General features: G+C 40.0%; 1 pseudogene; it reads left to right on the forward strand.

Moving 5' to 3' along the window:
- The first annotated feature begins 16069 nt into the window (after window positions 1–16069).
- On the forward strand, window positions 16070–17008 carry LOC146806308 (olfactory receptor 56A4-like; annotated as a pseudogene).
- The last annotated feature ends 868 nt before the right edge of the window (window positions 17009–17876 follow it).

Genomic DNA, 17876 nt, shown 5'->3' on the forward strand with positions numbered 1-17876 from the left:
ACAGGTCTCTCAGTAAAGTCTCTTGAGCTGCCGTCCTCAGCATCAGCATCGATCCTCACGAACATAGGTTCAGGAAGAAGTAGCCTCAAAATCGGAATGCAAGAAGCCAAAAGCTACTGACCCTCTCTAGTCTAGTAATATTTATAACAAAACTAGCAAAATAAATGTAACAAATAAACTCTGAATGTCCGTTGAGCCGCTGAGCAGAGCGAGCAGGAAAGGATGTCACTTGGTAACATTTAGAAAAACCTCCGCTCAGGAAAAATCACAAAAATAAAAACACGGAAGAAGGAAACTCGAGTTTGCAAGCGATACATTTATGAATGCTCTTCCTTGGTACCATAGCAGAGCCACCGCAGGTTTATCTTTGTCCATTGTGGCTTTATTCTTCTCCAAGGACAATTGGAAGCATGCCCGGAGCTGCTGTCCTCACGGAAACTTTTAAATCAGACAGAGGCTGTGGTCAGGTGACTTTCAACCATGTTCAGCAAGGCCTCTCGTCAAAATTCAATCACTCGAGCGCAGGCTGTAAATAGCAGCCATCTTGGTTTAGGCCAAAACGGACCATCTTAATTAAAAGAAACACAAAACAACGTTACCACATCATAATGATTATACAGTGTTAATCCCCACTAATACCCTTATGTAATTACCTAGCTGTCTGCAACACAAAGAAGCATTAGAGCACGTTATTTTAAAGCGCAAACACGAAACAAATAGCACTTTTGCAACACTCATTTAATTAATTTGCTCACCAATTTAGTTCACATATTAATAAAGCAACATATATGCATTCCCGCGTGTAATTTTCTCTCATTAGTAATGTTGATTAGTCAAGACTTCTAACAAAGTTAATAATTAATGATTATAAATTAGTAATTTTAATCATGACAAACAACATAAACTGGAGTTTAAAACTCAATAAATTTTCAACAGAAAACTCTGCTCCAGCAATCCCCCCTTTGGTGATATATTATCACCACAAAAACCAACCCCAAAAAAAAACGTAGTCCCAATTTTAGGAGAAATTGAAAATGTCTTTTATGACACAACATTAAACACCAGATTCTCTCACATCATCCCTCTTTGACTCCAAGTAAACACTCTCCCTCAATTCTTCTAATTCTATTTCTTGTGGGTCACTCCTTGACCTCTTTTGTTTCTTTTCAGTATTTCCTCTAAATATTCTATCTTTTTCCCTCCCCTGTTTTTACAACACAAACACCCCAATCTTAGTATCAATAAAGCAACAATTACACATGTCAATGGAAATAATATTTTACCAATAATGGTACCACCTATCTTAGCAATAAAACTCTTAACAGCAACTATGTTATTAGCTATTTTAGTCCAGATACTTTCAGCTTCCAGTGGTACTAATTCTTCATGCAAATCAGTAATGTTTTTGATATAGACCTTTAGATCTTTGCTTTCGTCAGGAATGCAAGTGCAACAATGTTGAACTTTCAGCATTCCACAAACTTCCACAAACTCCACCCTCCTTGGCCAATAGAATATCAAGGGCAAGTCGATTTTGCATAGACATGGCACGTACGGCAATCATCTCCGTATTTACTAAAAGAAACCCTCCAGCGGTACTTGTCGATAAGCGATCCACCACTGTTGACAGTTTCCGAATTCCATATGCATTTAAAGAAATTCCCTCCTGGAATTAAAGCTCCAAAGATATCACCTACGATCTCTGACCAAGTTTCTCTCTTAAAACGTGTTAGTAAATTAATGTGTTCTACATCTTCTATCCTGTCTATATGAAAAATCTTTGGAAAGACCAGGCCCACATAACACGTGCCATACCAATGGTCAGGCAACTTGTAATAAGCCTTGTTCCCACAAACATAATACACTCCTGGGAAAACTGGATCTTCTCCACCTTTAAAACCCCATCCTGTTGCAATGAAGTATGTATCATGACACTCACTAGTCCCAACAAAATACCTATCATATTGAGATTTCTTTCTGGTAATGCATAGTTTACCCTTCTGTGGTGCATCTAAAGCTAAAGTTGGACTAGCTCCATTTTTCAATTCCTTTCCCATCTCAATATCCCATATTATCTCACTCACTTTATATTTCCCTGCCTTCTCATGCATGCTCACTCTCCTTTCCTCTACCATGTCTAGGAAAGCCTTCTCTTCCTCTTTCAAACTGCAAGTTAAATGTTTCTAAAAATGTAATCTAATGTTAATTCTTCTTTCTCAATAAAAATCTCACCAAAAATGTTAGCTTCTTTAGCTGGATTCAGCTTTTTATTCATAGGCAATTGCCCAAAAATATTATCTTTGTTAGACATCTCATAATCTATTTTCCCTAACAAATAAAAAACACTACTTAACACACTACATGAAATCCCATACGTAGCTGGTAAATGGTGATAAGTAACACCTTCTGAAACGGATGCAGGTAACTGCATACAGACGTAGCAATCCCTAACTTCCATTGTCTTTACGTATTCGTACAACAACTTTGAAAAAACATTGCTAGAAAAATCATTAATTGACCTATCTTTATGTATGTAAATGTTACTACTTCTAGTTGGAACTACTTTCTGTGAACTCTTCCCTATATTAGTCATATTCTCAGTGTGTATTCCAAAAGTGTCTATTGTAACTCTAAAAGTAACTAGTAAAGCTAATACACCCCATAATAGCATTAATAATCCAGTACAGCAGCAGCACATTCTACACCATCTTTTCAAGAAGGCACATCTACTTTGATTATTCTCTGTGTTAGCCATTTTACTACTTTGGCAGTGTCTTTTGACTTAGCCTCTTCTACTCCACTACTGAAATTTAGATCACTAGATTATTTCAAACAGCTAATTTTTAGATCTTCTTCTTTTCACTCTTCTCCAAGTGACTCCTTCAGTTCACTCAATTTGGATTTTCATCACTTTTCACTTCTTCTTCAGCAACATCAAACTGTATCAAATCTTCAACAACATCCTGAGCATTCAACTCTTCTCCAATGTCAGTCAAGATAACTTTCAGGATTCCAACAGTTTTCTCCTCAACCACTTCTCGTACGGTCCCCTCTGGATTTCCTTGACTTTCTGCCTCTTCACCTTCAGACAGTGCCACGTACGTCCATTCCGGTGACCTATACTTCGGGTTAGGTTTTCTGATTCTCTTGATCTCCTCTGGTTCTTTTGAGACCTTTTGTTTTTCACCTTTTGCTTGATTCTGACTCGACACCTCGTTCACCTGTTCAGCTTTCGATGAATTTGCTCGTGTCAGTCTGTACCTCAATCTCTTTATTCTGTTAGGCCAAAGATCTCCTCTTACAACCCTTTTCAGCCTCAATTCTTTATTATTTCTTTCTCCAATCCAAGTTCTCTTTCTCAGAACTCAACCCTCTGATTTCTCATTCTCACTTTCATCTGATTCTGTTTCATTCGCCTCTTGTTCTTCAACAATTCTCTTTCGCTCCACAGTCTTTTCCACCACTGATTGAGATTTCCCTATTTCTGTCCCTCCTCGGATCTCCGACACGCAATCTTCTTGCTGTCTACTTGTCCCTTCACCTAGCTTATCAGGAATGTTCCCTACACCTCCTCGGGGGTCTTCCGCAATCTGTCCCTCTCTATCCTCTTCTGACCCTGCTTCTTCAGGTGTAATCTCAAGTGGATTTTCAACCTCCTCATCTGATTCAGGTGTAATCTCTGTGGAATTGCTCTTTTCTCTTCTTTCTTCTCTACTGCTCGTTGGAACTTCAGGCACTCTTACAGAATCCGATCTCTCCTCTGAGACTCTCAATGTTTCTCTTGAAGCTTCTCTTGGAAAGAAAAAAGAATCACCTGACTCTCTTTCTCCTTCACCCCTTTCAGGATTCTTTCTTCTTCTCACTGGTTCAGTCTCTGCATCATCACTGGAATCTGACTCTTCAAAATACTCTTTACCAGTCCCATCTTTTGGATTTGGAACTCTCAGAGTATGACTCGCATGCACCCAGTTTTTCACACCAGCACACTTTACTGCAGTTGTCGTAGTCAAAATAACTTGTCTTGGCCTTCCCCACCTTGGAACCAAGCAATTTCTTCTTCTGTGTACTTTAATCCTCACCCAGTCCCCTGGACTCAGATCATGAGCTTGCTTCTTCTCAAGTGTGGTAGCGTCTTCTCCAACCTGGTGAAACACAGAATGAACTGCGTCAGCCAGGCCTTTACAGTAATCCAAAATCATGTCATCAGTTATTGTCATCAACTTATTGACAGGCACAAATGCATGTCTCATTGCACGTCCCATTAATATTTCGTGTGGACTCAAACCTGTGGTTCTATCTGGAGTAGACCTAATAGTCATTAGCACTAGAGGCAAGACATCAGGCCATTTCATTCCAGTGGCTAAACACATCTTACCAATTCGGTTTTTGATTGTGCCATTCATCTGTTCAACAACACCAGAAGCCTCTGGCCTGTATGCACAATGTAGCTTCTGCTGTATGCTCAATGCTTCACAAATTAAACCCATGAGCTCATTGTAGAAGTGTCCACCTCTGTCCGACTCAATTGTCACTGGGAACCCGTACCTAGGAATCAACTCTCTTAACAGTAACTTTGCCACTGTTATTCCATCATTTCTCCTAGTCGGATAGGCCTCTACCCATCTTGAGAACAAACAGACTACCACTAGAACATACCTCAATCTGTTCACTTGAGGCATTTCAATGAAATCTATTTGCATTCTGGTAAAAGGACCTCCTTCTCTGCCTATTGTTCCTAGACTCACCACTGTCTTCTTTCCAGTATTGAACTGCTGACAAATCAAACATCTCTGACAGATGCTCTCTGCAATTAGCCTGAACTTTGCATTGTATCAGGTTTGCTTAAAAGACCTAATCATCGCATCCCTCCCCAGATGTCCCTGGCCATGATACATTCTTGCCATTGTCGACAACATGGAATTAGGCATGACTGGTCTACCGTCTCTATAGATCCAAACATAATATGTCTCTCTTGGGGCACAACCTGCCTTTATCCAATCTCTCATTTCCTCATCTCCTGCCTCATCCTGCAACTGTTTCACTTCATCCCACGTTTCCAGGACATTAGTAAACATCACAGAACAAAAAGACATCTCCCTTTCTCGTGCCCTATTAATCGAATGATTGTTCTTTGCACAATACTGTGCTATGTCATTGGCAAAACGATTACCAAGAGTAACAAAATCATCTCCTTGTCCATGAGCTGCACACTTCACAACTGCTAATTGAAATAACCACCCGACACTGAAATTCAAACAAATGGTTGTTTATCTAAATTAGTTCAAATGAAAGTCAATCAATAGCAAGATCATCATTCTCATAATTACCTATTCTAGCTAAATGGGTCAGGACAGGACTCTCAGTAAAGTCTCTTGAGCTGCCGTCCTCAGCATCAGCATCGATCCTCACGAACAGAGGTTCAGGAAGAAGTAGCCTCAAAATCGGAATGCAAGAAGCCAAAAGCTACTGACCCTCTCTAGTCTAGTAATATTTATAACAAAACTAGCAAAATAAATGTAACAAATAAACTCTGAATGTCCGTTGATCCGCTGACCAGAGCGAGCAGGAAAGGATGTCACTTGGTAACATTTAGAAAAACCTCCGCTCAGGAAAAATCACAAAAATAAAAACACGGAAGAAGGAAACTCGAGTTTGCAAGCGATACATTTATGAATGCTCTTCCTTGGTACCATAGCAGAGCCACCGCAGGTTTATCTTTGTCCATTGTGGCTTTATTCTTCTCCAAGGACAATTGGAAGCATGCCCGGAGCTGCTGTCCTCACGGAAACTTTTAAATCAGACAGAGGCTGTGGTCAGGTGACTTTCAACCATGTTCAGCAAGGCCTCTCGTCAAAATTCAATCACTCGAGCGCAGGCTGTAAATAGCAGCCATCTTGGTTTAGGCCAAAACGGACCATCTTAATTAAAAGAAACACAAAACAACGTTACCACATCATAATGATTATACAGTGTTAATCCCCACTAATACCCTTATGTGTATGTAATTACCTAGCTGTCTGCAACACAAAGAAGCATTAGAGCACGTTATTTTAAAGCGCAAACACGAAACAAATAGCACTTTTGCAACACTCATTTAATTAATTTGCTCACCAATTTAGTTCACATATTAATAAAGCAACATATATGCATTCCCGCGTGTAATTTTATCTCATTAGTAATGTTGATTAGTCAAGACTTCTAACAAAGTTAATAATTAATGATTATAAATTAGTAATTTTAATCATGACAAACAACATAAACTGGAGTTTAAAACTCAATAAATTTTCAACAGAAAACTCTGCTCCAGCACACCCACCACAAATAACCAAAAAGTGATTACAAAGGACAGGAACAGGAAGTTTTAGTGTCTGTGGAACTTACTTCCTCTCATAAAAATATTTTGAAAAATATAAAAGCTTCTCCGTGCTCCAAACCTACAGCTCAATGACAACCTGATTTTTTATTTAGCAGAAATGCACAAAAAAGCGTTTTCGAGAAGGATCTATGTTGCTCGCGAGATATTGTTTGCCAGATTGCAAAAGCTGCGTGTTCGGGATCGCGAACTGTACAAAAAGGCTTTATCGCGTGCGCGAACACGCATATTGCGAGCGCGAAAATGACGAAAACTGTAAGTCCGCGTTGTCGCGCTGTGCAGAATTACAAAAAGTACGCGAGCTGAATCCCTAGGCTGATATACTGGCTAAAAAGCCCTATTTATTTCACACACACCCAAAAAATGCTATTCCACCCCAAAAAACACCTTTTGCAATAAAATCCAAAGCCATCCATGTTGTAAAAGAAAATCAACAGACAACTTAAACTGTAAATTTAAATAACGCACCAAAGATTTGAGGCTGACTACCTCTGGGCCTACTGGCAGACTAGGCCACAAGCTTGGAACAGAATGGCAAAAGCAAGCACACTGCTTGGATGGCTCCACAAAATGGCCGCCACACACCCACAACAACAAGAAATGGAAGACAGTCAATGTACGCCTATGGCAAAAGCACAATGCCTGCCTTCCTAAAATGGCCGCCACACACATGCACAGGCCACCCACCACAAATAACCAAAAAGTGATTACAAAGGACAGGAACAGGAAGTTTTAGTGTCTGTGGAACTTACTTCCTCTCATAAAAATATTTTGAAAAAAATAAAAGCTTCTCCGTGCTCCAAACCTACAGCTCAATGACAACCTGAGGAGTTTGTTTAGCAGAAATGCACAAAAAAGCGTTTTCGAGACGGATCTATGTTGCTCGCGAGATATTGTTTGCCAGATTGCAAAAGCTGCGTGTTCGACATCGCGAACTGTACAAAAAGGCTTTATCACGTGCGCGAACACGCATATTGCGAGCGCGAAAATGACGAGAACTGTAAGTCCGCGTTGTCGCGCTGTGCAGAGTTACCAAAAGTACGTGAGATGAATCCCTAGGCTTACATACTGGCTAAAAAGCCCTATTTATTTAACACACACCCAAAAAATGCTATTCCACCCCAAAAAACACCTTTTGCAATAAAATCCAAAGCCATCCATGGTGTAAAAGAAAATCAACAGACAACACAAACTGTAAATTTAAATAACGCACCAAAGATTTGAGGCTGACTACCTCTGGGCCTACTGGCAGACTAGGCCACAAGCTTGGAACAGAATGGCAAAAGCAAGCACACTGCTTGGATAGCACCACAAAATGGCCGCCACACACCCACAACAACAAGAAATGGAAGACAGTCAATGTACGCCTATGGCAAAAGCACAATGCCTGCCTTCCTAAAATGGCCGCCACACACATGCACAGGCCACCCACCACAAATAACCAAAAAGTGGTTACAAAGGACAGGAACAGGAAGTTTTAGTGTCTGTGGAACTTACTTCCTCTCAGAAAAATATTTGAAAAAAATAAAAGCTTCTCCGTGCTCCAAACCTACAGCTCAATGACAACCTGAGGAGTTTTTTTTGCAGAAATGCACAAAAAAGCGTTTTCGAGAAGGATCTATGTTGCTCGCGAGATATTGTTTGCCAGATTGCAAAAGCTGCGTGTTCGGGATCGCGAACTGTACAAAAAGGCTATATCGCGTGCGCAAACACGCATATTACGAGCGCGAAAATGACGAAAACTGTAAGTTCGCGTTGTCGCGCTGTGCAGAGTTACCAAAAGTACGCGAGCTGAATCCCTAGGCTTACATACTGGCTAAAAAGCCCTATTTATTTAACACACACCCAAAAAATGCTATTCCACCCCAAAAAACACCTTTTGCAATAAACTCCAAAGCCATCCATGTTGTAAAAGAAAATCAACAGACAACACAAACTGTAAATTTAAATAGCGCACCAAAGATTTGAGGCTGACTACCTCTGGGCCTACTGGCAGACTAGGCCACAAGCTTGGAACAGAATGGCAAAAGCAAGCACACTGCTTGGATGGCTCCACAAAATGGCCGCCACACACCCACAACAACAAGAAATGGAAGACAGTCAATGTACGCCTATGGCAAAAGCACAATGCCTGCCTTCCTAAAATGGCCGCCACACACATGCACAGGCCACCCACCACAAATAACCAAAAAGTGATTACAAAGGACAGGAACAGGAAGTTTTAGTGTCTGTGGAACTTACTTCCTCTCATAAAAATATTTTGAAAAAAATAAAAGCTTCTCCGTGCTCCAAACCTACAGCTCAATGACAACCTGAGGAGTTTTTTTAGCAGAAATACACACAAAAGCGTTTTCGAGAAGGATCTATGTTGCTCGCGAGATATTGTTTGCCAAATTGCAAAAGCTGCGTGTTCGGGATCGCGAACTGTACAAAAAGGCTTTATCGCGAGCTCGAACACGCATATTGCGAGCGCAAAAATGACGAAAACTGTAAGTCCGCGTTGTCGCGCTGTGCAGAGTTACCAAAAGTACGCGAGCTGAATCCCTAGGCCTACATACTGGCTAAAAAGCCCTATGTATTTAACACACACCCAAAAAATGCTATTCCACCCCAAAAAACACCTTTTGCAATAAAATCCAAAGCCATCCATGGTGTAAAAGAAAATCAACAGACAACACAAACTGTAAACTTAAATAACGCACCAAAGATTTGTGGCTGACTACCTCTGGGCCTACTGGCAGAGTAGGCCACAAGCTTGGAACACTCAATGTACGCCTATGGCAAAAGCACAATGCCTGCCTTAACAAAATGGCCGCCACACACATGGGCAGGAGGACACAACAACAAGCATAATCCAAGGGGAACAAAGAAAAGAAATACAGTTCTTTATGGAAAAAGAAGCACACACTACTAAACTACCACTTCAAAATTGCCACAAGCCACATGGGCACTCACAGTCACAACAGGCTATGGAAAACAATGAACTGAAGCAGGCCTATAATATATGACCGGACAAAGGAGGCCTGCTAAACAACACAGCTTTAATACACAAATGAAAATGAACAGGGCTACGAAAGGATTGGAAAGAAGTTACACATCAAGCACACACATCCCACAAAGGTATTTCACACACACACCAACAGAGAAATACACCACAGCCACATTTAGCATTTCCAATAATCCTATGCCATCCATGCCCTTTATGATGTTGAAAATTCTACAGACAACACGAAACATGAACCCATGGGTACCCTACTGGCTGAAATTGCGGAGAAAAACAACTAGGCCCCTATTGAAAGCACAGGCCACCCGCCACAACAATAATTTTAAAAAAACAATGAAAAACCCAGAAAAATGTAGGTAATACAAATACAAGCCCCAATGAAACAAACACACCAATTCTCCAACTTACTTGTAGTAAATTAAATCTCAAATCAAAAAGTCCTCAAATAAATCCAATCCAATGGTGTGAGCAGACAGACACAAAAAGTGATCCTTCCAGCTCCAAATCCAAATGAAAGTGAACAGCACATGCACAAAGCACTGGGAGGAGCCTGCTGGACAGGAACAGGAAGTTGTAGACTCAGGGGCACTTCCTTCCTCTTGAGAAAAAGAGTTAAAAAAATTAAAGGACTCCTCCTTACACAAAAGCCTACAGCAAAATCACAATCTGAGGAGTTTTATGAGCTAAATGATCATTTTAGAGAAGGTTTTATGAAGATCGAGAGATATTCTTTGCCAGATTGTAGTTTTTGCATGTTCGGGATCGCGATCTTACCAAGACAGCCGCCGGAAGTCAGCTCGCGCTCCCGAATGACGTGTTCGCGTTCGCACACTCTCGCGGGATTGGGCAGCCATAGTACAAATCTCGTAGCGCTCGCGAACGGACAGAAAAGCAAGTTGGCGATCGCAGAATCACGGTAAGATGTTACGCGCGCGCGAGAATGAATATTGATCGCGCGAGGAAGCAAAACTACTACGCTACGCGCTAGATTGCGTAGCAATGTGCAACTTCGCGCTCTATGCGAATCGCGAAGTTGCCTAAACTTCGCAAGCTCCGCGAACGGAGCGTAGTTCAACGCCCAGGCTTAAATAAAAGATAACAAACCCACTATATACCATTGTACTATAATTTTACAGTGAATTATTATTTGTTATAAATACACAAATGTTTTCATCACAGTCGCTTCCTTTTGGCACTCTTGATTGTGTTTTTTTCCTTTTTCACTGGGAACATATCACAGGTATGTTGTTACTATATGTTGTTACTTCTGCTTTGAACACTGACAATTGGATGATAGCTATTAATTAATGTCTGTTGTTGAAAAATGCAAAGTATGTTGGTCTGAAGATTTACTAATCTAGATGGCATTAATTGTATAGAGTAACTGTTGATGAATATTTGTATGCAAATAATTCCATTGATAGCCATTATTCATTCATGGCAAAAAGCATGTGGGAAGGCCACACACTGTATCCAACTGCAGAGTGCATGGTGAACACAGCATGCTGGAGACGAGTGTTTGTGCCTGCAGCATAGAAAGCAATATGAGCAAGCAGAGCTGGAGTATTAGGGGAGGCCACTGACTATCTGTTGATGTGCTGGCTGCATCTTTAGTGTTGAATGACATGTTTGTAAGGCTGAAGTCCCTTATCCTTCACATATGCCAGGAGGCCTGATGCTAGAACAGGGGCAGCAACAGGGACAGCTGGGGTAAAAGTAGAAGCAGTCACCCGGTGAGGACTGGTACTTGAGACATTGTCAAGTGCTGTGAGGCTGCAGGTCTATGCTGTCTCTACTGTATGCACATGCCTACAGAAACTACTGTAGGACCTTTGTTGTCTAGATTCGAATCATTGTAATAAAAAGAGGTCTGATCACCTAAGAGGGGTCTTTCTCTACTGTAAGATTATGAAAGATGTATCAGTTCTCAAGCACCGGCTGTTTGGTGTGTGTTAGTTTGTGGTCAGAGTTTCTGTGCTATGCTCTTCATCTGGCAAGTAATCATAGAAGATGTAACTGAGTTCAGGAGTTCCTTCCAAGTGTGATGGTTCAGCTTTTAATTAAATGTAGATTTGCCAATTGCTGTATTAGTTTTGGCATTGACACAGCAGACTTTACTTTATTGCATGTTGAAGACTGCAGGGGTTAATCCTTTTACTTTGGTTTGTACTGTTCTTGAATACATTTTCATAGCAACAAGTGTGATTAGCTGTTGAACAGTGTTTAATTCTGAATGGCTGACTTTTATCAATACTGATTACACTCTGACAACAAAAGACAAGGTTTTTCTACATGTGGTGGATTGGTTGGGACATTTCCCTTTATCTGTTTTCTGTTTTGAGATTCTGCTCTGCATTGCTTTGTGTTGCTTATAATAGTTTCTGGATGTGGAAATGCATAATCACAATAGCACGTTCTACAAACAGTGTAACTGGCAAGTGTAGTTTTACCTAAAAATGTTTCACTTGTTTTTGCCGTCTGGCTATAGACAACTTTGTCTGTCAGTTGCTGTTAAGTACCTGATCTTCACGGACGCAGAACGGTTGATTAGTCCCAATGCCCACACACCGTGCCTCCGCAAATGGATTTTTTCTATGGATGCATCAGGGAGGGGGAAAGGGGAATGGGACAGAGAAGAGACACTCCAAGCTCACCAATTCTCCCTCAGTCTCCTAGGAAACCTTCTTCTTATCTTCTAGTGAGTCAATGGGTTCCAGGATAGGAGAGGATCTAGTGCACAGAGAGAGAACAAGATAGAAACAAGATTACCTCCTACACTACTTACGAGCTGTGTTAAACAATTCTCTCTCTGACTTCCCCTACCAGCTAAAGTAGGAGCCTTGCTTCTTTTCTTTGAATACAGTTTCTAAGATATGTTCTCAAACAAGAAAATACTTAATGCACAAAGGGAGAACAGATAAGAACATTGTTACTTATTACTCTAGTAATTACACAATGTGTACAATGCCTTCTCTACCTGTTTGAGTAGATGTTTTACTTCTCTTCTGTATAACAGTTTCTGGATATAAACATACTTCTGCATGCAGGGGAAGATTCAATGTACCTTACAACAAATAACTCTATGTACAGTCTATTCACATAACACAGTTAGGGCACTATGAAGTAAAGTATGTTGCGCTTTTGCACTGACTCGAACTTTGAATAGTTTCTTCTTTCTTGCCGAAACACGCAAAAAAGGTTCAAGGGAGGAACAACAGGGAAGGAAATAGAAAGGAAAGACGCAATGGAGGCAAGATGAAATAGTTTTATCCACGGATGCAGGAGTTAATAGAGCTCTGTTAGTAGTAATAGAGTCGCTCTAGAAACTGCTGCGGCGGTTCTGAATACAGAGGGTAGCTTACTTGAAGATGAGGCTGAACTGGAATATAGTACTTATCAGCACAACTGCAAGGGAGCTTCACTGCCTGAAACTGCTCTGGAACTGTAGACCGCCTTCCAACTTTGCCCAGCAGAAAACGGCGGAACGACGATTGAGTACGAAGAACTCAAGATGACTGGAACTCACAAGTGTTCTAGCGGAAGATATCTTGCTGCCTCTAAGAATGGAGATAATGTTTCCCTACAACAAATGGCAGACTGGAAACTTCCGCTACCTCTTTCACATCTAATGAGGAGGAGAGGAGCTGAAGCGTGCATACTTCTTCTCCGACAAATTGAAGTGCGCACCAAACAGCGCGCACACTCCACTTGCCGACCAAAACCTCGTGAGAGTTCTAAGCCTATGTCAGAGTGCTACCAATACAGCGGCCATCTTGAAAGTACTAATTCCAAACGTTGACCAGACAAGGTTTCACCACCACTCTAACCTTTCACTTCATGACCTGGCTGTTTTTACTTTGAGGGATAACAATTGCGTTAATATGATTCCTGACAGTCGGCAAACACAAATGCCAGTGAAGATGCATACAGAGCACTGGCATATCAAAGATGATGCCCCAGAAGTTGACCCAGTGTGCTACTGAATTCCCTTTATGGCTTTATTGTGACATGAGGAAGTGCCTACAAATTAAGATGCGTGGACTAATGGTAGTATCATGTAACACAATATGTCTATTAAAGATATTCATTAAAAATGCAACCCACATTTGTTGCATTTGCTAATTTTTATATTGTGTTACTTTGTTTTCCTTGATTGTGGGATGTAAAAAAATTGTGTTTGTGAACAATACAATGATGTGCCTGGTATTTGTATATTTCTTTAAGTCTATTTAATCTAATTTTTTTGGAATTGTAAAAAATGTTTTTTGAACTACATTCTTCTGTACTAAATGACCTTGTGTTCTTCCACCCTTTCTGCTTCTCTCTATCTCAAGTAATGATATGGTGAGAGTTGTCCTACCAAAAATATTGATGATTATATAACCACAGAAGATTGCATTAAAAGAAAGTGTCAGGCTGGCATAATATTAATAGCGTTAGTAGTAGTTGTTATATCAATGATCTTGCATAACTGCCACCATTTCTTCTTTCAGTTTTCATTGCTTAACCATATTTCTAAGTGAAGTTAATTATTAAATGTAAGAGATCTGATTTAATAAATTTTAACATCAACTACACAGACCAGTAGATCTACCTTTAGGTTTATTATTTTCAGTTTTACACAAGCGGAAAATATCAGATAAATGGCTTCTTAACAAAGAATGGCTGAGGTGTGAGGGCATTGAATACCTTTACATCTATGAAGACTATAGAGTCGGTTGTTCTGGATTCCATGTTAAGGAGTACCAAATGATTGTTTACTTTAAGTATAATTCAGCTTGTAAAAATCTGTGTTGATCAGATTAACCCTTTCTGTAGGTGATGAAAGCACCTGCTGAACTACGTGCATGTTTAGAATATACACTTGGGGAGCACGTAATATTGGAAAACAGGTCTGCTTAAAGGTATCCACTGAGTCATTTCAAGTGAAACAAACTTAAGGTGGATGATGATATGCAACGGCTGTCCTGATGTCTCTTGGAATTCAAAGAGAAGTCACTTATACTTCGGAGTACAAAGAAGAAGTGATTGCCTTTGTGGTTATAGAAATATTTGCAAAGTAGGCCACAATTTGTAGCGCAGGCTCCAAGGGAGTCAGACTGTTGGTTAAATATGAACATAGTTTTAAAACATGCATGTCATTTTTACCCAATTTTTGTAAGTTTGAAGGACAAAGCTGGGGACACCAAATTTAAAGAGACATGCTGTCAATGAAAGAGGAATGGCTTTGTCCTTCCTATCGTTGCTTTGTCCTTCCTATCATTGGACTGCTAGATTGTTACATCTTTAGATAAATGTGCTGATCATCTACAGCCATTAAGTTCATCGAGAACATTTGTAATGTCTTCAATTTGGTATTTATATTTTTCATTAAATTTGTTGCCATTGTTTTGTGTTATTTTATAGGGTTTATGGAGGATCGGAGTTCCATGGCACCTCTTTTATTATGGTAAAACTTATGGAGCTCCGGGAATGCAGAGTTCTTGTGGAAGGTATTACTAGATTGTTTAAATTAGATAGCATGACTGCTATCCCATGGTTGGCTTATGTGCAAAACACCTTCCCTTGCCTGGGGTACAACCATCTCTTTGAGTCACCGCAAAGTATAACACCTGATCTTAAAATGGAAGTCAAGTGGAGCTATGAAACTTACAAAGAGGGTATTAGACTAGAAAAATCCCTTGATATGCCTACAGTTACACGATTTATGCTGATATTCACATCATCTGATATGGATCCTTATCTGAACTTGATAGTAACTCCAGAGCATAGATTTTAATTTTATCTCACTAGATTTAGACTAAACATAGTTAATTTCCTTGTGGCTTTTCCTCTAGTGGGCTCTGAGTTTCCCTTCCTCCCAAGTTGCCCCTGGGACTAGACTATGTTACTGCCCAATCAACTGTTCATTGTATGTTCTTTTATATTTTATATGACTCTCTTAGATTGCGCGTTGTATGCCCTGCCCTATTACATAAGCATTTTATTTCTTACAAAGAGGGCTCGATCTATCGGCAAAGGTTAGAATCACGCGATGTGTGCACTGTTGTTCTTAGTTATATCATTGCTGCTATCAAATTGAGAATAATCTATGCATTTTGATGATTATCTGTTTTATGATGCTTTTAGAGTGTTATTTATATTTTATGAAGATGTAATTGTTTTATTCTGTGCTTTTAGGGTCCTACCATGACTGAATAAAGATGATTTGAAACATGAAATAAATGTGAGAATTATCTGCAGCCATTGATCTCATTGAGAATATTTGTAATTTTTTTTATTTGGTATTTATATTTTTTCTGTAATATTGTTTGTCATTCATTTATGTTATTTCTCTATTTTGAATTGCTTTAATTACCCGAAACAAACAAAAAAAAGCAAAAATAAAGTGGATTTCATCTATACCAAAGCGCCTCTAACAATTTTCTATAATCAATGTTTATTTGATCAAGTAAGATACTCCCTATGTCCAAAACCAATGAATTGCATTTTCAGATAATGTCTTCTTCGGACCTTTTGAAAGCCAATATGACCCTGGTGTACACTTTACTAAAGGCTGGAAATGTAGAGCATAAACTATGGTAAACTAATTTAAGATTAAAAGGCATGAATGTAAATGATAAGATAAGTTGTTAATTATTTGTTAATTATTTGATTCTCTCAGCAGATGCGGATGTGCCGGTACTTTGACAATGTCCTCCATCAACACCACATCATTCTATCAAATCCCCTATTTTGTGCTGATCTGCTTTCCAAGCATCCAGAACTGGCAGCATTGGCTGTCCATCCCTTTGGCTCTTCTTCTACTTATCGCTGTTATTTCCAATCTCACAATCATGGAAGTCATACGCAGAGAGCTGAGCCTTCATGAACCCATGTTCTACTTGATCGGGTTCCTCACTATCTTAGATCTTGTTCTTTGCAAGGCCACCATCCCCAAACTCTTGGGAGTTCTCTGCTTCAACCTAAAGGTCATTGACCTTCCAGCCTGCCTCCTTCAGATGTTCGCCATGAATGCATTAGTTGTAATGGAGTCTGCTACATTTCTTTTCATGGCATTTGACCGGTAGGTTGCCATTTGCAACCCCCTGAGGTATCCCTCTGTAATTAGCCTCAGATTTGTCACAAATGCCTTTCTGTTTATTCTGCTCAGGGGCATCTTGGTGTGCTTGCCTTATCCAATGTTAACAGCACGACTTCAGTACTGCTCCAGAAACACCATTGAACATTGCGTCTGTACCAATGTAGCAGTGACATCCCTTGCTTGCAGTGATAGAACAATTAATGCAGTCTACCAGTTGGTCATTGCCTTCGGGATTTTAGGAAGTGACTTTGTCTTCATCTTCCTGTCCTACTGCCTTATCCTCCGGGTGGTAATAAATATTCGGGTCAAAGGGGCGGCCAAAAAGGCACTAAGCACATGTTCCTCACATTTAATTTTGATTTCATTCTTTTACACTTTGTTGTTGGTTTTAATTTTCACAAATAAGATGGAGAAGGTAATTGTACCTGATGTCCCCATCTTACTCAATGTACTTCACTTCATTGTACCACCTGCACTGAATCCAATAGTCTATGGACTGAGGACTAAAGAGATGAGGCCGGGCATCAAGAAAATGATCAGCAGATGAAAGAAACAAAAATACAGATGTGAAATAATCATGTATAGAGATGGATGTGCTTCAACAACAGGAGAGAGAGGGAAACAAATGGAGCCACTCTTGGTCCCCCTAGGAAATATCAATTGAACAACAAAAGAGTGCTGCCCGACAAAAGAAGAGCTAGCAAGAGAAGTCACTCTTGTATTTAAAGAAAACCCTCACTCACCAACCCAGTTGGTGACATGCTTCATCATTGGGTTTCCACCAGAGGGGCCGAGTGTCTGTCTGGTGTGCCACAACGCCTGCTTACAGCGGAGCAGTTTTTTTGTGAATGTGAGTGAAAAAGCGGTTTTAAAAGTGCCTCAGTTTCATCCAAGAAAATTGTATTTGTTGGAAAACCTAGCACAGATAAAAGCAAATGTAGCTGATGTTTCCAAACTGGTTAAATTGACCAGAGACATCCTAGTCTATGATAAAAAAGTGTATGGTCAACATTTTTCTGCCTACTATTGCTGTTGGCAAGGCATTCTTCAGGACCAGGACACCACGGCGATATGCGCACGCGAAGGCGCACCCTAACCAGTTGTGTAACAAGACCGAATTAACTCACTGTGTCTCCAGAATGTCTGAAGGACATGTAAATCTGAAAGAGCCATATAAAAAGACAACACAAGTCAACAAATCTCACAGAGACAAGATCTCTTAAGTGCTTGAATTTGTCTTAAGGTAATAGTGGTGATAAAGTTCATGCCAAAACTGTGTGCTCTTCATCATGCAGTCATGGGCTAATTCATAAAAACTTCATACTTTCTTATGACAACCCTGTTTTTTTGATAATGATCACTATACAGAATAAGGGGTCTCTTCACCACATCACGCTGCATAACATCCATTCTTT

This window comes from Triturus cristatus, chromosome 8 (assembly GCF_964204655.1).
Source record: "Triturus cristatus chromosome 8, aTriCri1.1, whole genome shotgun sequence".
Lineage (NCBI taxonomy): Eukaryota > Metazoa > Chordata > Amphibia > Caudata > Salamandridae > Triturus > Triturus cristatus.